This window comes from Xiphophorus couchianus, chromosome 7 (genome assembly GCF_001444195.1).
Source record: "Xiphophorus couchianus chromosome 7, X_couchianus-1.0, whole genome shotgun sequence".
Classification (NCBI taxonomy): Eukaryota; Metazoa; Chordata; class Actinopteri; order Cyprinodontiformes; family Poeciliidae; genus Xiphophorus; species Xiphophorus couchianus.
Window position 1 is genome coordinate 20,051,919 of NC_040234.1, and position 26,397 is coordinate 20,078,315.

The 26,397-nt window shown below is 36.3% G+C and overlaps 1 protein-coding gene across 2 annotated transcripts in view; it reads left to right on the plus strand.

The window, feature by feature from the left end:
- erbb4b (erb-b2 receptor tyrosine kinase 4b) overlaps positions 1 to 26,397 on the plus strand; it is a 280,695-nt gene that overhangs the window by 160,432 nt on the left and 93,866 nt on the right. The window lies entirely within an intron of this gene.

Here is a 26,397-nt window from a genome sequence, read left to right on the forward strand (position 1 = left end):
CCCACAAATAATTTTCCAGATTGTGCACCTCTGCATTTGCATCTGCTGTTTCTTCAAGGACCTAACCAGTAGGACTTAATTTGTTAATTCATTTACACCAAGTGCTCACACACATGTATTTTTCATAATTAACAATCCACATGTCAGTCAACCCTAGGGTGTTTAACTTGATGTTGATAGGACATTATATATGACTGCCTGAGAAAATATACTATTGTGTGGGTGGCTCTGTTGTTTTGTGAACAGCAGATCTTTGTGCAGCTTGGTTTTCTTCGGGAGCCCTGACCTTGAGGTCAATATTAAATAAAGTTCTTGTCTCATAAACAACATGAAGAGCTCTTTCACTTCAGGGTTAAGAGTGGCGTACCACAAAGAGCCCAAGTCCTTATACAGGATCAAAGTATGATATATTCATTCTGAAGCTAAATTCAACCTCAAGATCTTTCCAAGTAAATGTTGATGTACAGAATAGAAAACTGTGTTAAGTGGCACCAAGCAAAGATGTTCAAATAGAAATTATTTAGTTCAATGTATTTGATTTAATGCTTACTAAAGCTTATAAAAGGGAAATAAATTAACAGCTTATGAACAATAAGAAGCTTTCACATAATTTTAATTCTTTTGTTCTGGAATGCAATTTAAATTCAAGAGAATTGCAACCACTTCTACTGTCTATACTGGTAACTAATCTGCAGTTTCTTAAGTCCTTTATTGTCATTTGGATTGTTTTCTGCTATTTCGGTAACTTGGTTCTATGTCTTTTAAGCAATCAGTTAAAAATAACATTTTGTAAGAATGAAGTATTAAAATACTTTTGTACAAAAAAAACCCACTCTGGAAAATAGTTTTCCTTAACTACAAATAACCCATCTACAAATGGGTTATTTAAGAGCCGAGAGGGAATCACTATTGACAAGTAACTCAAATGACTGTAAGACAAAATTATTATTTGGGCATAACAAAGTTATTTACATGGATGTAGGAGTGATTCATTTACAGTTGAAGTACAAATTTCACGTTAATTCCTGGTCATTTCTATATAATTCCAGAGAAGCTTTCAAATTGATCCAAATAACCATTTTTTTGAACTTCCATGGTTCATGGAAACTGAATACTGAGAAAAATCCCACCTTTCATGTGAAAGGCAACAGCAACCAAAGTGAAACAGATCATAGTTAGATTACAATAACATTTTATCATAACGGATGTTTATTTTAGTGTTTTTAGACTGAAACATGGCACCGAACCCTATTTGAGCCTCTTTTGAACCTTATTTTGAAATTATTTAATCCTCTCTCAATCTGTCCATTCTCTGTAACAGAGCCTAATCAGGCTTTGTAGGCTAAGGCAGTATCTGCTTTTGTGTTACATCACAATGCAGTATATTTTCTTACATTTTCCAGCATTTTTAGGGAATAGCAGTTGTCTGTCACAAACAGCAGCCAAACCAGCTTTTTTCAGTTGGGTGCCAAGTTGAAGGCAGTGTTCTGGGAGTCGGGGCTGGACTCTGTGAAAAGAGGCTGTTTGATCTGCCATCCATGGCCTTAAGCCATTAAGAGCGGGGGAAGTTATGTACAAAAGCACTGGTCTGCAACTGCTCTACTTCATCAATCTGTCTCCTACTGAAGAGATGGTATACAGGGAAAACAACATAATTGTTTAAGGCCAAGATTTTCGTCCTCCTCAAAGGCAGCCATTTCATTGAGTGTGTCAAACCCAAATTAACATAATTGAGAATTTCAACTTTTATCTATCCTTACCAGATCATAGTCACATCACATTTAGTGGTGTATTTTCCTGGGTTTTTAAGTGGCCATAGAGTTAAACTTAAAATGTTTTCAATTTCTTCCAATTTTCAGATCCAAGCAAGTAAAAAAAAAAAAAGAAATTGCCTTTTTTCAAGGACTGGGTGCGCTCTGTGTATTGTCTACAGATGTTTTGAGTCATTTTTCCCAGTCCTAGTTGTGTATCAGTTCTTTGGATATAGGTCCAAGTCAAGTCATGAAATTCCTCTTGATAAGCAATAAAAAAATTTATATTCACACATCAGATACATGCCATCTAGGGTGACTAAAACACAAAGGTGTTGTGACCTGTGAATTCAAATTATTATTGCTATACAGAGTTTAATACAGCAACATCTCTTCTGAATGAATCAAGCAGGAAGTGCTTTTGTTTTGAAGGACTGTTGTTGGCATACTGAAGACCTCCACGTGCAACCTCTCCACTTCCCTACGAGGTAGTGCATTAGAATTTACAATTTTTGTGCTCCTTACTTGAAATCAAAGTTTTTACCAGATTAATAGAAAACTATGTCCTAAATCTGCATCTAAAAGCTTTAAGTATAAAAACTCAGAATAATTAAGAATGTTGATTATATAACTGACTGTGAGAGATATCCATATGTTCATTTTTAAAAAGCTACATGTTCCATGAAGGGGTTATTAACCATAATTTTGCCACAGTCTAAAAGAGACCTGGTTAACAATTTAATCTCACCTTTAAACACAAATGCACATTTCTTTTAGAGCTGTAATCTGCATATGACTTTAACATCTTTAACAATGCTGTTACAGTAAAAGAAAAAAAAAAGGAAATTACTTTTAACTCTTTTTACTGACATCTGCTGTTTAGAAACATTACATAGAACACTCCAATGCTTTGTGTAATGTTGCCATGGCATCAAGCCATTTGTATGCACAGCAGTAACACAGAGAGGACAAGAAATTATTTACTCAAATGAGCTACACTTGCCAGTTACAATCAACCCTGATTAGATTAGACAAAGACTTGAAGCCAACTTGAAACCATGTTGAGTCACAAGTATTTGGAGCGTGAGTACAGAGAAAGTCTGAAATTGTAGTTTTTGCAAGTTAATCAGCAATTCAAGTCAACACTCAAATCTAAGTTTTATACCGTAGCTTCCATCTTTGTTACAAGGTATAGGATTATGGGTTGTTAACCAAATTTTGTATGTATTAGCTATTAACCCAAAGCCATCAAAAGCTATATTATGTTACCTTCATCTTATTTTTTATTCTTACAGGCAAAAGCACAAGAGAATTGGGCTACAACAACCTTCCACAGTTTGTGATGGTAATCTCAGGATAAACTATAAGAGTAAAACAGACTCCACATTTCCGTAAAGAGATTAGATGCTGTAAACAAGTTGGGGTTGGGGTGGGGTACTCTATCAGTCTTTTGCTGGAGGAAAAACCCATGTCCCTCCTTAGACCAGTGTTTCCCAACCCTGGTCCTCAAGGCACACTGTCCTACATGTTTTAGAGGTTTCCGTGCTTTAATGTGCCTGATTCAACTGATTGCAGTTCAACAAACACCTCATCACAGTCAACACAGTCATCAGTTGAAATCAGCTGGACTGAAGCAAGAAAATACATAAAACATGCAGGGCAGTGTGCTTTGAGGACCAGGTTTGGGAAACACTGCCTTAGACAATGGTGAAAAACAGAGATTTGTGGAAGTGACAGGGTGTAAGAATTTAACACGTAAGAGCTATGGAGTGAGGCTCATTGATGCTGTGAAATGCATGCAAATTTGAGTAGTTTCAGTGTGACCCGTCTTCCAAAATGTAATAATTTCATACTTTCATAGAAAGTAGGTGAAAAAGACATCTGAACTGAGTTGTACCAAAGAGCATATCCATGTTCTGTCTGTTTTATTGCAGATCAAAAACAAGATTATAAATTACATCAAAACAAACTAGTTGTAGCTTGGACTGTTCCAGATATTCCTGAAATGGTAGTGAAAAACAATTTTCTCCATTCAGATGTACACTTCCAAAGGATCTCCTCAGAGCTCAAAAGCTGAAACACTAACCTAGCTTTTCAAAACATTTTATAAATTGCTGAACCTGAAGAATCTCTTGTCATACAAGGTATGCTGAAATGTTTGTTCCACCTTTTCATATCTTGGAAAAATATCATAAGCCTTCATAGATTAAAAAAACAACAAGAAAACTTGTTTTAGCATGTCCTTGTTACTGCTTTTTACATACATGGAGCTAACTGGGAGAGGAACTCTTGGGGATTAAGCCAAATCATTTGTGTGCTAGAGTTGTGTGCAGTTGTCATCACACACCATTGGACTGAGGAAGAAAATAAGTCTTAGTCCTCTGCAGCAGATCAAACTCCTTCCTTCATGTGAATGCCTTAGTGAGTTGAAGCCTAGACGTCTCATTTATTACAAGGCCTTTGATGTTGCTGTCACATTAGTCCATTGCTCCCACAGCTATAGCTCCCAGGAGAAGTGTAAAATGATCGATATCATCTATAAGCAACACATAAAAGAGGATAAAACTTATTAAGACCATAAAAGGGTAATCGAGAGAAGGCACAGCTAAAGGCCCCCTCAGTTGTTGAACCCCACATGTATTTCCACTTGGGTAAAAATTGCCTTGGGATGAAATCAATTTGTCGGTACACTATTGTAGCATTCCACTTATTGATTTTTTTAGGTGCACTCTGCTCGCTGTGAATGGACTTTCTGGATTTAAAGGAACTGGGTGGGATGGAGGGAGGTCTTTGGCTGAGCAGGGATAGGACTCCCTCTGATGCACCTTTCAATCAAGCTTAGCTAAGTTATCCTCATGAATATGAAATATAAGTCACTGCAAAGCTGGGAAAAGTTTAGGGATTGTGTTTGCGTGCACAGGGGTGTGTAGAATAATAAATATAAAAGACCCTTTTTCCAAGTGTGAGAAGTTTAGTTGTTTGTTTGACATTACTTTCTGAAACCCAGAGAAAGTTAAAGCATATTTATTTTACAACAAACCCTTTTACATTTTCTTTAAAAAATGTATCCTTTTACACTAGAATCATAAACTTAAAATGATTTCATCTTGATTTTATGGAATAGTTCAATACACAGTAGTGTACAATTCTGAAGAGAAAAAAAATACATGGTTTTCTAAATCTTTTACAAATACAAAGGAAAAGTGGGGTGTATATTTGCATTCAATCCCATGGTAGCAATTACATTTGCATATCTTTTTTGGTATGACTAACAGCTTCACACATTTAGAGACTGACTTTTTTGCCCATTCTGCTTTGTAAATTAGCTCAACATCAGATTTGATATATATATAGTTTTTTATTTATTTATTTAATTGTGCTATTTGCAGACCAATGTTATCTAACATTAGTAAACAATGTTTGTTTTTTTCTTTTCAGTAAACATCTTTATTCATACTGAGATATAATTATACCCAGGCAGGTAATATTTATTAAATGACTTTTGAAGGCAATTTTTTTTTTGCCATATATTTTATTTTCAGGTAATGGAATAAAAGGGCTGATTAAACATGTAGGCCACAATTTTTAGACTTTTGTTCATAAAAAAAAAAAAATCCATGCTGAATTTTAGTTCTTCTATATGTATGCACTACATTGTCATTGTTTATTACATAAAAGTGCAATAAAATTTACCAAAGCCTTATTCTAATGTGACAAATATAGACAAGAATGCTCTGTTCAAAAGTACTTTCTTCTTATACCCCATTTTTGCCTGAGCATCTAAGCAAGATAAAGGTTATACAGTGCTGCCTGCTGACATTTGCAAAAGTTCCTAATCTTTATTTTGATGCATGCTGATACACAATGTTGTCTTTCATGCTCAGGCAGACAGTTCTAGTTCTTCTCTCTGGATTTACATGAACCTCGGAAAGCTTTTGTTCTCTCACTTTGTAATTATAGCCTGTTTCTCTGGCAAAATATTATCAGCCACAATAAGGACCACAACACAGATGAGTTTTCTGATTTAACACATTTTACTGCTAATGCCTCCCCTCCATTTCCCCATTGCACCCTGTGTCTATTTTTTTCCACATTTGTTTTGTGTTGTTGATTCTTTTTTTCTTCTTCGAACCACACCATGTCTGCGCCGCTTCTGTCTAAAATGAAGCATCCAATCTAAGGCCCCATCTGCTGAATGATCTTCTCTCATTGCATGCATGTACACAAGTCTGTGTTTTACGCCAAGGCGTTATCCACTTCTTCATGGCCCATCTGCTCTCTCTTTATCTCTTCCATTTTTTGTCTGTCTTCCACCTCTTTATCCCTCGTTCTTTCTCCACCATATTTCCGATAGATGTCTTAATTTGTCTCATTGATGGCTTTAGCAAAAAAAGCAAACAATGTCATGTTTGCATGGCTCGTCACTGTTTACAAAACTCTTACAAAGATTGAGACTTTCTGCAACCTGCAAGTGCTTTTGCAGTTTGGGCATCATATGCTGAGCTTTTCTAGTTTGCTGCTGGATGACAGCAGTACAAAAGGAAACCATAGAAAGGACTGTTTAGGGTGTAAGGTGAAAGTGATTATTTAAGTTGCTGTGTTGTCCCCAGTATATGGACTGCTTAATGAGGGTGCATAAAATTAGTCCCTTTCTTTGAAACCTATATCTTTTATTCATCCACTCGCAATTAGAAAATGAATGAGCAATTCTGCCAAAGGAGGCAGGCCAGATTGGTTTGGTGCATGTCACCAGAATTCAGTTGAGCTTCTTGCCTGGCAGCCCACAGACCTCAGGTCTCCTTCAATTGTGTGTCTAATTGATTACTTCCCATGCAATTACTCCCGTGTCACACTCAATATTTCACCGCTCCAGGAAAGGGGCAAGTGGGAGTTCTTTTTTGAAGGACGAGATTCATACTGTCACATTTGTGGGGCCCTAATGTGGATCGTAAGGAGGGACATGTTAAATTGAAGTATGGAACAGGCATCAAAGGTACTTCCTGTTAATTGATTGCTGTGTAATACCACTTGCTGACACAGTGAATGAAACTACTGACTTAAAGCAAATATGACACAACCTGGGATATCATTTATTCACCATGTTTGGGTACACTTAAAAGTTTATAAAAAATACCAAAATATTATCCTTTTGTAATTATTTCTGTCAAAGTAGTTTGTAATAGGTTGCCACACTAGGGATACATAATTGACTTTTTACAGATATTGCTTGGGATTGCATTTGTGTATATGGGAGCGGGGGCGTTGAAACACATTAATATGAGAGAGCAGACACACAGATCATGTCAACCCAAACCATGTTGTGAAATATAACCTCAATCTGCTTGTGATTTCTAGTGAGGCTTGTTTGTCAGATTAAGTGTGCCTTTTGAAAGTAATAACTTTTAAACAGGTTTTTAACATTAGACCCATATTTCTACATTAAGAATGTTTTTTTTTCTTGGTCTGATTTGATATTTTTATATTGAATGTCTTGTTTTTATTAGCTGTAAGTAAGACATCGTCATCATTAGCAGAAACAAAGGTTTTAAAACATCAGTCTGTGTAATTAATCTATATAATGCTGTTTACTTGTAACTTCAACTACTGAAATACATATATTCATTCATTCTGCCTAAATATACATTCATTCCATTAGAAACTGAACCTTGGTGGTCTGCTGGAAGTAAGAGTGGACTTTAACCTCATTAAAAGTTAAAGGAGGCATGGAAGGAATTTTAATGCCAATTAATAATCAAAAACACTCCCAAGTCTCTCTCGTGCTTTTCCTTCCTTCAAGGCAAAGACATAGATTAGACTGATGAGCTCCAATGCATTTGTAAAATGTAATAAGATGAATGAGATATATTTTATTTGTTAAAATCTCATCAGATTTCTTGTTCCAGATGCTACTCTTTATGTCAGGCCCTATAAATAGTGCTGCCTTGTGATATTTAAAATTATTATTTTTGTCATCATATATTAACACAAATTAAATTGCTGCTTCTTTAATGTTTTTAAATCAGCATAGGTCTCAAAGCATACCACAATAGTTGTGTGATGGAGTTGAATTTATTTTATTAGTTAAATGAAAGTATTGTAATGTACCCAAAAATTCTAAAGAATAAACATACCATAACATTATCAATCAAAGCAAAATGATAAATTTTTACATAGGAACTACTTCATGTCGAGTTTAGTTTGGTGTCGCAAAAGACTGCCAGCTAAGCAAGAAAGAATGCATAATCTATTTTTAATATAATATTTAGTAATAAAGACATTGTCTTAGCATACCTCAGGACCAGGGAATGACATTTTTTAATGATAACAAACCAAAATTCTGAACTTTATAATTCATGTATATCAGAAATAGGCTGTGAGCTGTCTCCTACAAAATAATGTGCAGACCAGCTCTGTACATGAAAGACTGTCAGTACTGCAGTGAAATTAGTGATGCAAAACATTTCCACAGTATGGTGACCCATTAGCTCAGAATTCACTCAAACTCTGGCCACATCAAAAATCGCATGATGAAGGTGACTCAAGTTCAAAGCCTTCTGGATGTCAATGAATTTTTCAAGTAAAACTGCGGGTTTTTTTAAGGGGGATCAAAAATGTGTTGTATTTGCTTGCAAACCTCAAGATAAATATTCTGATTATATTAATGTTTTATGACTGATCTAATTTATATACCTCCATCAAGGATACAACGGTACTGAAATAAACATAAATATTTAATCAGTTTTATAAAAATTAGTGCTCAATCATTTTAAAAAATGTATCAGACTAATCACACTCTCAGTGATTAATCATGATTAACAAGAAAGTTGAAGAATTTTCCACTTTTCTTGCTGTCGTGGGAAACTCTCATATTTTGCTGTTGTTCGTTGCTCCACGTGTGCCGGGCCATCAATGAACTGCTGTGAACTAGGTAACTATCCGTGGGAGAGAAGCTTTTAGGTAGTACAATTTAATTGTGTTATGTTTTAACACATTACAAATTTCAGATTAAATAGCATGCATTAATATTGACACCCGTAATAAAGTTGTATCAACTTTTTTTAAAAAGTGAAGTACTTATTTATTTAAGAGTTATGATCACTTAATCAAAGGTCACTTTAAGTCATTTTGAATATATTTGAAGGTGGAGGGTTCAAGTGTTTTGTTTTAGTTGACTCGCAATAATATCTCGATGGACAAGCATTTAGGAAGTCTCCTTAAAACAGCTTAAACACCAGTTTGGTGTGCATGAATGGGACTACACTGAAGGGTTTTGTACTGTTTTTTAATTATGTGTCAAAGGTTCATCATGGATTTTCATTGTAATTTGTTGAAAAGCATTTCACAGATATGATGGCATTTGATCATATTGTCTGCCATGTTCAGTTTCTGTCACTGACTGTCTGTCACTGCAGATCTAATATGTCACTGCATAGACGTGCGGCCTTCACATAAAGTTGTTTACTTTGATTCAGAGGGCAACATGATGTTTAAAACAGGCTTTTGATGTCAGAGACTCTGCTCATCTCAGAGGAAGAACAAAATGAAGAGGAAAGCAAGTAAAGAGGGAATTGATTGGCAGCTCAGGGGGTCTCAAAAGGCTTTGTAAAATCTGTCACTCTATATCAATTTATTTACATGGCCTAAACGGACATGATAAAAGAATTTCAAACTTGACGTGGATTTCAACAAGTTCTTTATAGTGATGTAGTTAGCAATATTGCATAACAACAAGTGAAGTCACTGTCATGGCAAAAAAAAGTAGATACTCGCTGCTTCCATGGTAGAAGCATGCTGGTCCTGCTGATCAAATGTTCTTTGTGAAAAGTATGAAAGTACCAAAATCTCAAGGTGAGAAGACATAATTTCTACTAATCTGGGGAGGGTTATAATATAATTCTAAGTTAATTAAAGCTTATCTTTATACCACGAAAATGCTCAAGAAAAATTGGAAAACTCTGGACCATTGTCCATCTCTCTCTAGCAGTGGATGTTCAAGCAAATTCACTCAAAGGTGAGACTGTGCATTGCTGAGAGAAATTCTGTTGAATTAAAAGCATAATTTCAGACTCAGCTTTATTTTGGTTGTAAAATATCTGTTCATGGCAGAAAAACTAATACAAATTAAACAAGTTTGGCTTGTTTGAAATTGAATCTTGGAAAAATCATTTCTAAAAAATAAAAGCATGTCTTGGAAAAGTTTGTCAAGTTTTGCCTGAGTGAACTACTAGTCTTTAGGAACAATGTCTTCTGGACAGATGTGAGATACTAGAGACTTTTGCCTAAAGTAGAGCCATTTTCTACAGTTCTATTTTCACAACAAATTGACTATTACCTGACTATTGTCAGAGAGAGAAGCGGGAACACATACAACAAAGGTCTCAGGATCGGTTATCGAAGCCTGGATGACTGCATCAAGGACTATAGCCTCTGTGTATGAAGTGCCTGCTCTACCACTACCCTACAGAGTAGTGGTAGAGTATTAGGGTATTGTAGGGGGTATTGGTAGGCACTAGGTACAGTTTGTAGGTACAGTAGAGTACTGTAGTGCTCTACCAGCATCCCCAGTACCAACATCACATAGCGAGTGTTAAACATGGTGATGGTAGAGTGATGATTTAGACAAAAAATGTTTTAGTCACTAAAACTCTGCAAATTTACATTGAGAGGACCATACACTCGACTGTATACCAGTTGAATGGAAAAGCATTTGACTAACAGATGGTCTTACTTGGAAATAAGTTGGAATTAGGACAGAGATCCTGATAAAACTTTTTTAAAAAGATTAATCACATTCTAAAACTCCACATGATTAAGCAACTGTTTCCAAACTTCTAACGTCAGTCAGATTTCCTCTACATCAATATGAGACAATGGTAGTCTTACACAAAAAAATTACTTCTTTAGGTTGCTCAAAATAGTGGTTCAACAAACTATTTAACTATGGAGTGCACATAATTTTTCCATAATTTAATACAGTATTGGAACCTGTTTTCACCATTGCTTCACCTGGCATCTATTACTTTGCAGACTCTGAAGTTCTTCTTTTGGTGGGTTGGGTTGGATCAGTTAAACAATGACAACCGATAAATTGGCCTTCAGAGTTTTGTAGGCTGTAATACCACTATATCACTGTCATTTTATCAAAAAACACTACACAAGGAATGTTTCAACTTGGAATATTTTAAAACTGGAAAATCTTTAAATAATTAAAGTTGAAGGTCACATTAAACTTTATAATGATGTATTTTTTCTGGAGTTGTAGTACTTTATTGCTCAACATTATAAATTACAATAAAATTAAATATTTTTCTGTTTTTCACATGTAAGTAAACTTACAAAATCAGCAGGGGATTGAATATGCTCATCCCTCCCACCCCACCACAAGCATATTCTCACGCTCCTCCACACACACCCCCACCCACACACACACACCCCTACACAGACATTGCCCTTCAACCCTTCAAATATACCACTCCTCTTCCTCTCTAGGCATTTTAATAATTAATATGCTTATTTTTGCCTCTTTGGTTGCAGCCTTGAGTAAGTAGAACAACTATTGAAATGGGTGGTGTTGGGCAAAGCTTTTTTTATTAATCTTTGTGGCTGTATTATGTCACTTCTGGCTCAATTGCACAGTAGCCTTACTATATTGATTTACAGTTCAAGGCAAAAAATTGTCAAATCAAATTGAAGCTATGGTTATCTTAGTCAGTGTTATTGACTGAAATAATTTACTTTACATTTATTTGTTCTATTAAATATACCCAATGTAAGAAATAAATAAGTATGCTTAGATTCTTGTTCTTTTAATCATCAAAGCACTTTTTTTTGGTTGTGTGTGTTTTTTAATATGCTTCATGAAAAAATTATTTGGATTAAAAACAAACCTTTTAAAGAGTCCAGTGAAAGTATGTAATTTTTTTTTGCAAGTTTGTTGCCCATTCCCCATTCATTCATCTAATAAGTGGTCTAAGATGCTTTTGAGATACAAATCTCAAAAGCAGGTGAGATGCTTGTTCCAAGTACTAATATTGAATGCTGAATAAAGCTTACATTTTTTACAGGGAGGAAGGAGACATTACAACCACTGAATATGGGAAGGTGGCACAGTGTTTCAGGCAATATTCCCTGTGAGGCATTGAAAGTGTTGCACTTGGCTGCACATACACAAAGTGCCAGAAATCGTTGTGTAAACAAAGCAGACCTCGATAAAATGGTCCTAACCATAAATCCTTTTCTTATTATAATATAATTGCCTAGCCACTAAGAAGTTGGTGTGAGTGTTGGCATTTTTAGCTCTGGGGAAGCACATATTAAAAAGCTAGTCAAGATAAACTTACAATTGTAAAATGTACAGATAACCTTTCTATTTACTGTTTTGAAATGTGGTTTCAGGAGCTAGTGGCTTCTATGTAGCCTGAAATGACATGAACTCTAATCCATCTGTCTCTAAGTCACTATCCAAGAGTGTGTATTCAGATGACTGCCTTCAGCCTGGGAAAGATGTTTACTTGCTAAATGTAGTACTGTTTGTGTTTAAATACTCTTCATCGTCTCTGTGCGAACCTTTGTGTTATGCTTAATGCATACTTTAGCTGTGTTAACAAAGTGAGAACATTGGTCTGTAGAGTGTTACTGTGTTTTAGTAGACCTGAAAAAACAAGGCCTCATTTTATTCAAACCATGCCCAGAGTGAATCCAGCTTTCTCTTTGGTAAAACCAACATAGTTTGTATGCTTGTGATAAGATACATGCACTCCCTTCAGTCTCCCTCTTCTCTTTTTCCTTTGCTTCTCTAAGACCCTGGTTTGTTTGTCCATTCCAGACGCTTTGCTTCATTTTAATTCAGCTGGCAGGCTGAGCACGCATCAGCCTTGATACGCTAAGTGGCCCTCAGCAGCAGCTATTAGAGATCCCTTTACTCTTTTTTTGTAAATCACTCAATCATATATAGTTTAATAATCTTGGTATTTTGTTTTTTTTGTCTCTTTCTACATTTTGTGAGTTTTGTTTTTCTTTCTCACTTAGATATTTCCTTTATCTTGGAGTATTTTAATGATTTTCTCTCCCTCTTCTTTCATCTTATCCATAAAGCTCTGATTACCAGGATTTTATCACAGTTTATGTTTGAAATAAACACAGATGCAACCCCTCCTCTCCATAAATAGTCTGTCATAATTTTATTTTTTTCCACTTCTTGTATATAAGCACATGGTTTGCCTTGCTCAGGCATAATTCCATAATCCCTAGATCTTTGCCATTTTTCATAAAGACTCTTGGAAATAATTGCAGCAGGGTTGGGCCAAATGTAATCAACAGTCCATGACTGAAATTCTCTCAGAGGAGAGGAGGCATGTGTTTGGGGGATGGGGGCCAGGGCCAGCACCACCATGACATTTGCTATATCTCCGAAAAAGTGCAAGATTTCTTTATTACCAAAAAAGTAAATGTTAAAGTTTCCAACCCCAGTTTATGCTGAATCTGGAATTATTAGGCATAGCATTATGACTAGTGAGAGATTGAATAAATACATCTGACTATCTATTCATCATTGCTTTTGCAAGTGATTACTTTGTCTTCAAGGTTAATGTGCTAGAAGCATAAAAAATGGGCAAGTGTGAGGATTTTTAAGGTTAAATTGTGAAGACTACTGGTTTTAAAAATCCACTCTTGTATGGCTAGAAGGTTACGGGCGGCAAAGGCTCATTGCTGGACATGGGGAACAAAGGCTTGCCCTTGCAGTCCGATCCAGCAAATGACCTGGTATAGCTCACAGTGCTGAAGAAGTTAATAATGTTTCCAACATAAATGTGTTAGACTCCACAATGTGTTGTAGTGTTATTGCATATGAGGCTGCATAGCCAGTCAGAATACCCATAACGGTCCCCAATAGTTCCAACAAAGACTATATAGGCACTAGAAATGGGCTGCAGAGGAATGGAAGAAGGTACATTTGAGTGATAGGGCACGTTTTAAATTTGTATCCCTTAAATGGCATGTTTTGTGTGCATTGCTTTGCTAATAAATGTACCAGGGTGTACTGTGATAAGATGGCAAACCTGCAAAGCGAATGCAATGTTATGGGCCATATGTATGTATCTCCAATATGTACATATCTATTCATTACTGCAGACCATGTTCACCCTTTCACTGCAGTGGTGTACTCTTACAGTTTTCGCCTCTTTCAACAAGCTAATGCACTCTGGTGCAATTCAAAAATAGATGGAAAATAGTTTGAGGAGCACAACAAGGAATTTGAGTTGTTGACTTGACCTTTAAATTTCCCAGATCTTAAGGCAGACTAGCATTTGTGGGTTGAACAAGGTAGTCTGACCCAGCGAGGTAACCCTTTAAAATATGACAACACGTAAAGAATCCACTGCTCACATCTAGGTACCAGTTACAATAGCAGGGATTCAGTGTTCTAGTGACATCTATGCCTCAACACAGGGCTGTTTGGATTAAAAGAGGGGATAAAGACACTTTAAGGCAGGTGGTCACGATGTTATCTTTCCTATGTATATCTTTCCTTGGTACATTTCAAACATTTAAATTTTATTAAAATTGATGCTCTTTGACACTAACATATACTGTGTATATATATATATATATATATATATATATATATATATATATATATATATATATATATATACGTAAATATATATATATATATATATATATATATATATATACGTATATATATATATATATATATATATGTATATATATATATATATATATATATATATATATATATATATGTATATATGCATGTGTGTGTGATAAACGGACATTTCTCAGAAAATAAAAATTTTAATAGCCAACAATACTAAAACCCAACCCCCGTGTGAAGAATGTCTTTGTTTTTCTGCTCTGACACCCATGTTCACATCTGCCAGCTGCTCTGCGGCTTCTTGCTCTGTGTTACTCATTGAGCATATGCCAATCAAATATTTTTTAAGGTAATGCTTTACATGTTAAGAATGCATATTTTCTATCATTTACTGGAAATGCATCAGAGTGCATTTGTTGCTTGTTATTTTTTTCAAGAATATTCCCAACTGAGATCTTAGGAGCTCCACTGCTGAGTTGCCAACAGTGTAATGTCAAGATATGCACACCAATGAGCAACGATTGATTAGGCACTCTGCAACCATAATTTTTAAGAGAAAAGGTATTCAACTGGTAGCACACCTTTTGGTGGCCAGTGTACAAGTGTAGAAATAATTGATTTTATTAATATATATATATATATATATATATATATATATATATATATATTTATATAAGTTTTTAAACCATAATTTCCTGACTTGAGCGCACATGAACGTAAGCTGCACTCACCAACTTTGCAAAGGAACAAAATAAATTACTTGTATAGATTGTGCTTATCTATGTGGGAACAGCAAGGCATATAGAATAAACAGCAAACCAAAGGACACATAGCATAGTGCTATCTTTGTATTATGCTAGCGGCAACAATTGTTGCCATGCTTACATTCACTCTTATGATCAAAAGATGAAGGAAGGGATACAATTTTCTTTATATATCAGTATAAGACACTTGAAAGAACATATGTTCAAAATATTTTATTTATATTTGTTTATTTAAATATTTTACTAACTTCCTCTTGTAGAGGTTTGTGACTGACATTTACCTCCAGCGTTACAGGCAGAAAGTAAAGAGGTCTGGTCATGTGACGTTTCACACTAGATGCATGAAATTGATATTGCTTAGAGTTGACACATTATTATTTTATTTTAAAACTTCAATTAGCTGCCAAAGTTAAAACAATTGTTCTAGAGCTTCCAGAAGTTAGAAAAAATGTCTGGCAACAATTGTTGCTGGTGGGATTAAATGGTTTAATAGTGCAAACGGTGGTTTCTGACATGGGCAGTATGAGCAACCACTCAGGGTGTTATCTTATTTGGGATTGCACGAGACCTCCGCGGATTGTGGCACAGAGATGGAAGCAAAGCAGAATTGATAATGATATTGGTTAAATTTATTTAAGCTCTAAGCATTTAATATTTAATATTGGCGTGGGTCTAAGCATTTAATATGCTTAGTTTTTTAAAATGCTTATTAAATAGGTGTTTTTATGGGAATGTGGATTTTTCAGATCCATTTAAAAAGCAATTTTGTGTTATTGTGTTATGTAGTGTGGGGCGCAGGTCTTGACTCGGTCTCGACCTCTCTCGGTCTTGGTCTTGACTTGGTATCTGACCCTAAAAATCTTGGTCTTGTCTCGGTCGCCATAGACTCTGGTCTTGGTCTTGACTTGGTCTCGGGTTAGGTAGTCTTGACTACTACACTATCTGAAGATAACTAAAAATGAGCAAACAGGCTTTTCAACAGTTTCATTAAAAATATTTTTCAAAAAGAGTAGAAATGAAGCAAATGTTGTCACTTCACCTACTCCTCCTCTGGATGTCACAGACACCGTATCAGAGCCTGGGGACCAGCATGAATAGAGTTTATATGAAATAGGAGGGCTTTGTTTTTCCTTCTTATTATTTAGTGTAATTAGTAAGAAATAGGATATTATTAAGGAGGAAATTTATTAGGTTAGCTTAAAATTTGGAAAAAGCATGGCTCTCTTTTCCTCCTGTTAGCCCGGGTCCCGAGCGGATGTCGTCACGGTTGGAAGACAGACGGCGAGGCTCGATGACGTCACAGAGATACAGAGTTTAATTCAATAGAAAACACCGTATGAATTTAACAAGAAACTTCAGAGTACAAAGAAGTACATTCTTTACCTGAGACAAAAAACTTAAAAGAAAAGAACAAAGGCGCCTTTGGAGACAGCTGTTGCTTAAAAGCAAAACAGGGCAGTTGTCTGAATTCTTATTGTTGCGCATTCCCTTTTCTAGTGAAGGCGTTTCTCTTTGTTAATATATGCAAATAGGGCGTACCCCTGTTTTGACCAACCAAGAGCTACCTTGGAAAAAACTTAGACCTTCCCCTGAGTTTTAATGACAAATATCAAGAGTCATTTTAGTTATTAAAGTTATAAATTATTTTCACAAAACCTATCTTGCTCCTCTGCAGTCAGCTTCTCCAAAGATTTGAATCTTTGCCTTATCACAAACAATAATGAGATAGAAGTCTTTTTTCAACCTGTGAAACATAACATTCAAATCATTCCCTTTTGATTCCAATATTGTCATAGTTAGTACATTTTCAAATACATTCCATTTACTAGATTAGTACTTGTAGCTTGGGTAATATACTTTAATCTAACACACTATTTCTACCAATATTTAAAAGGTGTATCAGAAATTAAACCTAAGTGTTTCCAAGATTCCTAAGTTGTGATCAACTCCAGATGCAACTCTGAGCTCTTGGGAAACCCCCGACCTCTGACCTGTGAGCCGAGGAAGATATTCTTTATGGCCTACTAATTTAAAACCTTTCAAGAGCATAGTATTTTATGGCTGCTCTAAGTTACAGCCTTGCCAGGAGACTGTTTATCTCTGACCTTTTACCTTGCCTCAGCTTATCCTTTGTCCAAATAGGAATGTTGATCTACTTAACGCACATGGCATTAGCTTAACTATATTAAACAATCAAAAAATAGCCATATTACCTTAACAATATGCAGGTATACATATTTGCATTGTGTGTTTTGGGCTTTGTGTGGGTCACATACTGTTTTATTCACCATACGTGTCACACGCAGCCAATTGGCGTGGGTCAGAAATTGACCGACAGGTGCCATATTGCTGTTTTGGTGTGCCATTTGCATCATGCGCATGGGACCTGTATTTATGTGGGTGCGCACCAGCTGGTTTTGTGCGCCACATGCATGATGCGTGTTGAGTATATGATTACATTTGTGTGGGTCAGGTGCGGTGATATTTTTTGTGCGTGCCATGCGATAATATCCTGCAGGCGTTCCTAGTGTCACAAACACTTTCCTTGTCTCTCAATGTCACTTTCGTCTCGCTCTTGAGCTTGTGTTGTCCTCTCCATCACACCATAGTCTAGCCTTTTGAAACCCTTTGGTGAAAAGTTGTATATTTGCCACATTGTGGTCTTTAAAGTATGCGAGAAAAGTAATGGCTTGTGGTCCAGAAATTATGGCATCTTTGATGCTTAATACAACATTAACGCTACATTTTTCAAAGTAGTTTCTTTTTTCCTTGCCCTCTATTAAATTGATTTTCATAATCTTAGACTTGGTCATTGTGCCTCTTGAGACAAGACAGTTTTTTTTCTGTGCTAATATTTCATAAGCAAATTTTTAATGTAATTGATAAAGTGTGCAGAAAAAAATAAAAGAATGAAATTAGACTGAAGTAAATGTTAAGGTAAATGAAAGTAAAACAATAATTTAAGTCTGGCGTAACTTTGCAGTGAAATAGAAGCTGCAGAAATGAAAGATGCTTGTTATGCTTAAAATCATTGTGCCCTAAAACACCATAAAAAATATTTTGAGAACTGAAACAGCGCTGCAGGCATGAATGGTGTTTGGCATGTTAAATTAAGTATGCCTTTAACCACAGATGGGAACGCATCTGTATGTAGAGTGTGTGCTGCATGTACTTCTAAAGTTAAAAACTAATTTATAACCTGTGTTTGCCTGTGGTCTATCTTTAATAGCATTCTTTTCCAGTCATTCTGTTTTTTCAGTTTCACATTTTCATTTCTCTTCTCTGTGACATCCACAAATACGCACATACACTCACTCATGCATGCACGCACACATGCATGCACACACCCTAATACATACACACAGCCCACACTGCTCCTTCTGACCGCAAAGTGCTCAGAGACATCAAACCCATGCTTGCTATCTCTCTGGTGAGCTTCTGGTAAAGCACTTTTATGTGTTCAAATTAATGCAGTTGTTCTTTTCAGGTCAATAGTTAAACCCATAAAAGTGCAATTACACATGAATGGGTAGCACCATTGAAAATGTGAACTGAGGTACCAGTGTTAAAATTGCATGCCGTTCCTATGGGAGGTCCTCTATTCACCAACTTTACAGAAGATATGAAATTTATGATGCATTGGTGTCATACGTGTCACACAATGGAACTAATATCAAGAAACTCATTATTCAATCCAATTCTGAATGTCTTTTTATTAAAGGTTCTTCAACTGTTAGGTAGACTTCATGTTGAAGCACCAAACTGGAAAAAAAAAAATGATTAGAAATAAGTTATTAGATTTAGGGAGATATCTCACTTGAATCCTTGTTCTACTTAAAATGAAGTGGTTTCATGCCAGTGGGTTGAGCATATTTCTTACTCAATCTAAAGTGACTGCCAATTTTGCTCTGTGCCTCAGTTTTTTTAAGTAACACCAGTGTGGTTAATGAGGAATTGTGGGACGTTCTTACATAATGTAAATGAAGAATGATTGCAAAGTCATATTAGGTTGAATGTATAGTGCAAATGGTACTTTCACTATCAATTGCATCACTAAAATTATATTATCAAGGAATTACCCAGGCATTGTACTATCAATGGTATTTTGGTTTGAGATTGAAGGTTGCATGAACAGGGTCTCAAAGGAAGCAGTAGGAGCAGTGGGAAATGTGAAGTTTTGTGTTATTGAAGCTTTACCCATGTGGGAAATTAAATTCAGAGGACCTGTATAAAAACTGGGCCATTCATACTTTGATTTGGAAGATAGAAACACTGTTTGATGAGGGTTTTCATTGAAATGATAATCATTTGGTTAAAATAATTTTTTGCTCGTTTTACTAAGATATAACATAGAAATTAGCATAGTAAAGTATATTAAACTTGATTGGCCCTGATGAATGACGAGCCAACTAGAAATTCAAAAATATAATTTTCTGATCAGTGAACCCACCACATACTTCAGTAAGCCCTTTCAGGTCGCAGTAACTACAATTGTCTCTTTACAAAAACTTAACATCACAAATCTGATACAAAACTGATGCTTTTCTACTCTCTATTTAATTATAATTGCATAATAAAACTAAAATTGTTGAATAGCTTTTTCCTAAACATTATTTAAATATTATTAATTTCAGTTGAAAACCCACATTGTATTACAGTCTAATATTCACCTCCAAAATGACTTGCATCATTGGATTTGGAGACATGCTTTCTACTTAATGCATATTATAGTTTGATTATAATAGATATATGCATACAGTTCACATGTATTTTTTTGCTGCATTTTAGTAGCAAGAGGATAAAGACTATTTGATAGAAGCAGATGATGGATGGGAGGAGAGATCACCTATTTGCATAGCAAAGTCAGGGATTTGCTATCCTGACATATTGTGAGCAAATGAACAGCTCAAACCAAAGTGAATGACATAGTTGGGTGTGGCAAAATGAGGGTTTGGAATTTACTTAGAAAATTCCTTATTGCTGTTTATCAGTGCTGCATTTGTACATTTTTTTTAATCCTGGGCAGTATTTCCTTTTCCGTTGCATGTACTTGTATCCATACGACAGCTACAAATACAGTCTTGCAGTGTGTTATGTAGCCATGAGAAAAGCAGTGTTAATCAAATGGATTTAAACTGTGTTTTGGTTTTAAGCTTGTTGCTGTCTTCACAGTTTAAAGGGGTGGTATTGTGTATTTTCCAGGCACATAGTTTTAGTTTTCCATTTTATAGAACAAGCAAGTAACTATGTTACTTTTAGTTGTTATAAAAATGCTGTATGTATAAAACATAACTTAAAAGAAAACTCACTTTATTTGAAGCCTTGAAATTTGACTTCTGTTGCTATATGAGGCTCCTGCTCATTCTGACATTCCGCCTTTAGCATTTCATCACAATAGTCCTATATTTTGCTATTTACACCCATTCTTAGGAGCATTGGACTGGGAAGTAGCTTGAATAAGTTAGCAGATGTGCAGCTCCACCAGGTGTTTTCTAATTGCTTCTGCAGCTAAGCTGGTGGAGCTGAGTGGGGACAGCGTGGGGGAGGGGGTACTCTGAAAGGCAAAAGCTCAGGTGGAGACTGAAGCTCCAAGGAAGAACCATGTGGAAATAGTACTAAACGAGTACGGTAACTATAAAAGTAGGAAAATAATAGAAGTGTACCATCTTTGATGCCATCATCCAACTGAAATCTCAACACAAAATCGCTTTAAAAAATTTGAGCTATCTCTTTACTTCGTGCTGTTGTTAAAGTTTTGTTAATGTTGTTGATGCATTGTGCTAGGTCTGGAGTTTGCATAGCCTGGTGAAAACCAGCCCCTTGTCAGTGTTGTAGTACTCGAGACCGGTGGTCTCGGTCTGGTCTCGGACTCAACCGCATTCGGTATCGGTCTCGGGCATTGAGGACTTGGGATTTTATTTCAAGACCAGTCAAGACCGCAACTGTGAAAATATCACTAAATTTACAGCATGTTGTCCAGTTTATTTGTTAACATGTTTGTTTTCACTGGATGTAAAACGTACCGAGCAATCCAAGCAATAACGTGACTTACCAATGGGCTCTTTGCACCTGCCGCGCTGACGTCACAACCGCATGCGCAAATGCGGCTCTCTTTTTTCCTCTTTGAGTTACCATGACAGCTAGAAAAGACAAAGCCTTATTTCAGACGCAAATAAAACAATACTATGAACTATGAACAATTAGCTACAGCTAATTCAGCAGAGCTTCATTTCACAGACAGTGGGAACTACGTCTAACTTTTTCGTCACTTAGAAAAGAAGCCCAAAGAAAGGTAAGCTCAGTTGACGTGATGTTAGCAAAGCTAGCTGTACAGAGACACATACGCATTTGCGATGAAAAAAAAAAAGCACTCACTGTGGTGAACCTTACCAGAGGGACCTACGTGGTCACGTGTGGCCGTCTCACAAACACACTTAGCTTCCCGTTAGCTAAGTACAGCATAATGGCAGAACTGATACAACTTCTACACCTTGAAGCCTGTCTGCTACACAGTCTTACGGTAGCTAAACAGATCAATATGCAATGTGTGCTGTATCTGACATACACTAAAGATTTTATTTTAGCAGAAAAGGCTTTGTACTAAACTGTTACTCGTGTTAGCCACTCTAGCACCAAGTACAGCTAGTCAGTCAACCATCGCTGTGTTCAGGGAAGCGCTGATTAATAATCGAGAAATAAATATCAAGCCTGGAAACTTGATATTGTAACGGACTGAATGTTATGTTTTTCACGTAATCTTTGCTCGTCTTGCGGGGCGCAGGCGGTTGCCACGGTAACAGGTGTGCTTAAACTACAAAGAGAGAGAGAGAGTGTAAAAAGGTAGGAGTGGTTTTGAGTTGATCACCTGTTCGGGTTATTTTACCTTTGTTTACCTTTACTGTGGCGCATTACAGCCGCTGTAGTTTCTAAAGTTGGACTAATTACCTCGTTCGTTTGTGAGTTTACGTCATTCACAACAAACATCAAATAGAACAAATATATTTCATAAAATTTTAACAAACAAATGGCTTCTACCGCGATAATTATGTGAAATTAAATTAATTATATCCCAGCTTCAGAAGATTTGCCTTTACCTTTACAGAGCTCTTTGGTTCCTCCTATCAGTCTGTAGCTTCTCATATTGACGTCATCAAACTAAATTTCAGATCTACCATAACTGACTGACACCTGCTGGCCTCAGGTTTGCAACCAGCTTGTGACTGAGAAACCAGTAACCTCCTCCCAGATGATGACATGAACTTGTTAGTTCCTCTGTCCATTGTAGTAGCTGATATATTGTAAAAATCCGGTAGAAATGATGCACTAATCCAGTCGTGTTTACATAGAAACAACGCCCTGCCAGGCTGTGTTTGTGAGACTTGCGGTCACGTGGGTCGGTTGTGGGCAGAGCTTGGTAAGATCCATTGGTGTTGACTAAGGTGTCGAATATATGGGACAACACTGTGTCCAAAAGTCTGCAATATAGTGATGTGACATTCACGAACGATCCACGTCTTCTGAACTTCTCTTTACTAAGAAGATAGGACTGGAGCCTCACTGAGAGCCGTTCTTTGTTCTTGTAATGTTCTGTGTACATTGCAGTAGCTATCATTATTTTATTTAATTATATACATTGATATTTATTTAATTAGCAAATAAATAAAACACAAGAACGAAAGAGCACGCAGAGCATGCGTGTTGCTCTTTGTTTTTGATCAAAGTGGCAGCTGTAATGTCTGCCATGATAGCAGACATTACAGCATTGTGCTGCTTGGCTTCATGCAGTGGGAGAGAGGGTGAGAACAGTCATGGTGAGCGCAGTGTGCTTGGTCACTTCTTGTTTGTTGCTCTTTGGTTGAGCATTGTTTACAGTCAGGGCATTGTCTCAATTGCTATGTTTAATGGTGCAGACGGTGGTGATTTCTGACATGAATTATATGGCAAATACCCAGGGCATTATTGTTTTAGTTAAGCAGATCAAAAAGTTTGTTCTGCTTTTAATATTGGTTAAATTTATTTCAATCTGGAGAGATTCAGATGGAGAAAAGAAGACAATTAGAAGAGTTTATTGACAGAAATTAAAGTCTTTGGCGCTCGGGCCCCGGCTGGGGATAACGGTTATCGCAACGTTAGCGATAAGCTTCAGATGAGCATTACCAATGCTGATAGGAACGTCATCCCCCCAGGGCCCGGCACTGGTGGTGAGGGTTGAAGAAGGGTGCGGACCTAAGGACCGGGCGAATGGAAGAGAAGGGGAGGTGGTGGGTTGAGCTTGGCTGGAGAGCGAATGACACTATGGATGAAGGTCCTTATCAGCTTCATTTCAGCTCTAAGTATTTAATATCTAGGTATTTTTATGGGAATGTGAATCTTTCAGATCAATTTGATCATATTTCACAGTTTATTGTGTCATGTAGCGCGGGGCTTTGGTCTTGGTTTTGTCTTGGTCTCGACTTCCCTCGGTCTTGGTCTTGACTTGGTCTCGGACCCTAAAAGTCTTGGCCTTGTCTCGATCTCGATACACTCTGGTCTTGGTCTTGTCTTGGTCTCGGGTTAGGTGGTCTTGACTACAACACTTCCCCTTGTACACTTTGATTTGTACAGAGCTGTTGGCTGTTGGGAAACAATTGCTTCCTGGAGGCGTGGACTGTATTGAGGTTTGCTCATGACGCATAGGTGACAGTTTGACACTAAGAAGCTGATTGGAAATTACCTGCACTGTAAACTACCATTCTTCACTGTGAAAAGAGCCAATCTGAACAAAGCAGAACATGATGTTAATTCAATATTTGAAAGTGTGGCCAATTTGGAATTAATGGCTTCTCAAACAGTGCAAAAAATTGACATCATTGTTCACAACTTCTTCTGTTTGCTGACTGACCCGGTAAAAATCTAATGGAAACAGCCTGAGTCAAGGGGAGTAAGCCCAGACTGTGCTGGTAGCAATAATTCTTTTCAAGGGGAATTGCAGAGGAAGACAAATGACCAAGCTAGATTTTGCATGTTGTACAAAAAACTTATTGACTTCAGTTGATTCCATTCCCAAAGCTTTAGCATGTACTATCCATACCTACTTATTTATTTTCAGGAAAATATCTACACTTACCATAATACATGTATATGGTAAGTGAATTCTTACCATGATCGGTCAACCACACCCTAGACCAAAATCTAGAACATAAACAGAATCAGGCATACAAAAACCAACTCACAATACTGTAAAAATAGTAAAACAAATTAGTAAGCGATAGCTTAATATTTTCTGAAGCGGTTTCTCTAAGCTTTACCTTAGAGATTAGCACCATTTTTTCAGTGTCTTGACCATAAAATATTGCAGTGAAACTTCTGTTTGTATTGTTTTTAAAAATCGATTTGTAACCGGAGTTGCAAAGGGACAGTCAAGCCTTGCTGACATTATCTGCCCACATTTCCTCAGCTCTTAGGTAGAAATTAAAATGACTATCCCCCTGGTTACAGGCCTACAGACGAAGCAAACTAGTAATTTAATTGATGCTCAAGGCATGTATTGTAATGAGGTTCTCATTACTAAGAAATCTGACCTTTGTGTGTCTGTGTGAGTGTTTGCTTGAGCATGTGTTTACTGTAATTTTACAGATATTGGCAGTTCTGCTGCTCTAACTTTTGAGAGCAACCTATCAAATCTTTGAGCTTTCCATCTCCACTGCTGGTCCAGTTGGGGCGGCGTCTAAGCATTTAGTTTCTTGGACTCATAATACTTTAGCATCTATCTGCAATTCCTCAGTTTCCCACTGCTGTCCAACTGAACAGAAAGCTTTACTGAGCTGAAACAATGCTAAATCTCATTGAGGCAGCAAAGAGGAAACCCCAGACTGAATCAGTGGTTTGACTGCTAGACCAAATAAGAAACAAAGAAGAAACGTCTTTATTTGAAATATATGCCTGTCTGTCTAATGTAATTGCAGGGCTGAGTGTATTTCTATATCTCTAGATTCTTTCTGTCTAACAATTTGATTGTCTGTGTTTGCTCTTGCAACTGTGCCTCAATCTAATGTGCCAGATGGTTTGTTAAAAACAGAACACTCCAGAAGGTCTTCTGCAGAAACTATTTAGAACAGGTAAAACACTGTAAAATATGCAATATTTGCAAACTGTGATATAAATTAATCACTCCACATTGATTGTCACACAAATTAAGTAAATAAAATTAACCTGTTTTATATTAGATTTTTTATAGGTGTTTAGTTTGGATCACTATTCTGTACACGTCCCAGTGATGACATTATTTTAGGTTTTCTACAGATACAGACTGATGTCTTGTTATTTGAAAAGCTACTTGAAGCTATGTTCCAATAAAGTTGTCTCTTGAGTGAGACAGAGGGCAATGGCATCTCAGATAATATCATGCCTGCTAGTTTAAAGGGTGAATCTTATGTATTTTCCAGACACATAGTGCCATTTTATTGCACAATCCAGTAAATATGCTAAGTTGTCAGCCTGTAATTACCAAATATAGCTTAAAATAAATGTGACGCCTTGAAATTGTTCTGTCTTTATAAAAACTGCTACTGTCAAAGCTAATTAAAATAATTATATATTTGTAATTAATATTCAGTATACAAAACAATTATCTGACAATATTGCACAGAAACAGCAAAGTTTGTTATCTAGAATTCTAACACTAAAGACTAAAACTTGTTAAACACAAATTTTAATACAGGGAAACAGATAGGAGAGGAGAAATAATTTTAGAGTAGTGAGCAGCACTATCACTATCTGAGAAAAACTAATTAGGACATTTTCCCCATCCTACAACAAGATTTAACCACTGATCCCCCTCTGGCCTCTTGCTACATACCGTAGTCCAAAGTAGTCCTTCTAATAAAAACCAAGCCAACATGGGTTTAGTATATTATCAGGGGTCTTATAACATATTTTGTCTTCTTGATATAAGAGTGAGTGCACAATTGTTATAAACAGTTATGATCAATAAAGATCAAGTTATAAGGGAACAATGTCATTCAAACAATGTTGGACGTACGATTTATTTTGTGAGCCGTTTCTTGTTTCTCTTTTTCTGCACAAATATCTATAATTGCGTTTTGCTACTTGCATTTTCAAATCTTTATTTAACCACCATTTTGGCAACTAATCCTTTGTTGTAGCTTTGTCATCCACAAATGAGTTTGTCTCTGCTTTCAATCATCTTCTGATAGTGAAAAAAAATGAAGTTGCTATTTGTGTTGGCTTTCAAAGTGTCAGGAAGAGATGCTTTACAGTACTTTTC